This window comes from Eumetopias jubatus, unplaced genomic scaffold (assembly GCF_037043125.1).
Source record: "Eumetopias jubatus isolate StellerSeaLion01/CBP00866 unplaced genomic scaffold, mEumJub1_p1.0 scaffold_16, whole genome shotgun sequence".
In the NCBI taxonomy this organism is placed as follows: Eukaryota; Metazoa; Chordata; class Mammalia; order Carnivora; family Otariidae; genus Eumetopias; species Eumetopias jubatus.
In genome coordinates, this window is record NW_028274822.1 from 66350884 (window position 1) to 66353776 (window position 2893).

Below are 2893 nucleotides of genomic sequence, written 5' to 3' on the forward strand. Positions count from 1 at the left end.
TCCCCCTGCTTGTGTTCCCTCTCTCGCTGTGTCTCTCTCTGTCAAATAAATAAATAAAATCTTTAAAAAAAATGTTAGTAAGAAAATCATAAGGAAGTGGTGCCTGGCTGGCTAGTCAGGAGAGCATGCGACTCGATAGCAGGTTGTGAGTTCGAGCCCCATGTTGGATGTAGAGCTTACTTAAAAATAAAATCTTAAAAAAAATAAAAAATCATAAGGAAGAGATAAGACATTTACTGTACTATATATATATGTGTGTGTATATATATATATATATATATATATATATATAAATCCACGGGATGCCTGGGCAGCTCAGTTGGTTAAGTGTCTGCTTTCAGCTCAGGTCATGATCCCAGGATCCTGGGATCAAGTCCCGCCTTGGGCTCCCCGCTCAGCAGGGAGTCTGCCTCTCCCTCTGCCCCTCCACCCACCTGTGCTCTCTCTCTCTCTCTCTCAAATAAATAAATAAAATCTTTTTTAAAAATCCGCATGTAAGTGGACCCACACAGTTCAAACCGGTGTTGTTCAAAGATTAACAGTACTTCACTAAGCTATCAATGCACTGGACAGTGGGAAAGTGTCATCAGCACACTAGAAACTGAGAAATTCACCAAGGAGGGAAAGCAGACAGCATTACATTTATAGAGTAATGAGTTTAGAGGGAACCTTACCCAAAATAGGTGCACGAGAGAACTTCTGCAGAAGTGGAGGATGTATATCCCCAAGGGGGATAAAAGGTGCCAGGAGAGGCTCCAGGGAGAATTACTGGGAGATTCGTTAGGGCATTGCTCTTAGAGCGGCTTGGCCAGGTTCAGCTTGGGCTGAGCAACAGACAACTGGATGTAACAGACACTGTGGGCTCGGGATGGAGAGGTCAGTAAGTGCCCTGATAGCTAATAAACCCTGTATCTGTAACCTACCAGCACAACTTCTCTGACATAAAAATACTGCCTTCTCCCCCAGAGTTGTTGTCAGCAAGCTGCATCCACAAGTAAGCATCCTTAAAAACACAGAATACAGAGAATCACCCTGTATTTGAGGAAACACACCATGAAACTGGAAATGCAATAAAAAGAATGAACACACAAGGAAACAGAGCTAATAGAGCAACCAGGAAAAGACTTAAAAAATAAGCATAATAATATTTTCAAAAGTAGCTTTGCGCAGTGGCAGTATCGTAGCCATAATGTGGCTTTATCCGAGATTTATCCGAGGCGCGATTATTGCTAATTGAAAACTTTTCCCAATAATATTTTCAAAAGTATTCAAAAGGCTGTTTGTGTTCATGAGAAAGAAAGAAAACTTCCTGCAAATCAGAAGCAGTTCACTTTCCACCACCACGACCACCTCCTTCTGCTTCTGCCGCTGCCCCTGGCACTGCTTGGGTACTCAGCGTTACGTACGCTCTACTCTTTGTGATGGGCACTGTGCACACCCTGGCCAACAAAAGGCCCCAGGAAAGAATCAGAAGGCAGAGCGATATCTTCAAAGTAATATTTCATGTCATTAACCCCCTCATATACAACTAAAAAATGGCTTCCTGGTGCTCTGAAGATGAACACCAAATTGCCAACATGGACTTCACAGTTCTGTGTAAGCCGGCTCCTCTCTACCTCTTGGTTTGCTCCAGGCTTCCTCTCATTCTCTCTGCCCCTCACACTCCCTCTTGGGCCACCTTGTGCTGTGTCTTCTACCTAAAACACATCCCCCTTTCTTGAGTGACGTGAGACATACTCTTCCTTTAAACCTTAGGTCAGTCATACTTCAGAAAATAATAGGGCTTTCTGACCTCCACGGTTGGGTCAGATCTTCCTATTATTTGCCTCATTTTACCTATTTTTGGAGCATTTGTCAAAGTTTCACTTTTACATTTATCATTTTCACTCTAAACTTTTGGAGGCCAGATATGGGGTAGGGTATTGTTCACCATCATATCCCAGCACTTGCTAGGGTATCTGGATATTTGTTGAATGAAGTAAAAAGTAACACTCTAGAATCTTTTTTTTTTAAAGATTTTATTTATTTACTTGAGAGAGAGAGAGCACATGAGAGGGGGGAGGGTCAGAGGGAGAAGCAGACTCCCTGCTGAGCAGGGAGCCCGATGTGGGACTCGATTCCGGGACTCCAGGATCATGACCTGAGCCGGAGGCAGTCACTTAACCAACTGAGCCACCCAGGTGCCCAGTAACACTCTAAAATTTCTGTACAATAAAATTCACAGAATACAGTCTCAGAGTTAAAACACCCTAGGATTTGACTTGTTCCATGGTTTTAAAAATAGTTTTATTGAGATATAATTCACATACCTACAATTCATCCATTTAAAAGCATATTCAATTTTTTTAAACATTTATCTTCTTTTTTTATTATTTATTTATTTATTTATTTGAGAGAGAGAGAATGAGAGATAGAGAGCACGAGAGGGAAGAGGGTCAGAGGGAGAAGCAGACCCCCCGCCAAGCAGGGAGCCCGAGGTGGGACTCGATCCCGGGACTCCAGGATCATGACCTGAGCTGAAGGCAGTCGCTTAACCAACTGAGCCACCCAGGCGCCTGCATATTCAATTTTTTGTATATTCAAAAACTTGTGAATCATTATAATCTAATTCTAACAAATTTTAAACGATTTTATTTATTTATTTATTTATTTATAGTGTATGAGTGGGGGGGAGGGGCAGAGGGAGAAGGAGAAAGACAGTCCTCAAGCAGACTCCTCGCTGTGCATGGGGTCCGACACAGGGCTCAATCCTAGGACCCTGAGATCATGACCTGAGCCAAAATCAAGAATCGGACGTTCAACCAACTGAGCCACCCAGATGCCCATAAACAATTTTTTACAGTTTTTATTTATTTAGATAATCTCCACTCTTAGTGGGGCTCAAACTCACAAC

At 42.5% G+C, this 2893-nt stretch overlaps 1 pseudogene; it reads left to right on the top strand.

The window, feature by feature from the left end:
* Positions 1-1158: 1158 nt before the first annotated feature.
* Positions 1159-1323, top strand: LOC114201979 (U4 spliceosomal RNA; annotated as a pseudogene).
* The last annotated feature ends 1570 nt before the right edge of the window (positions 1324-2893 follow it).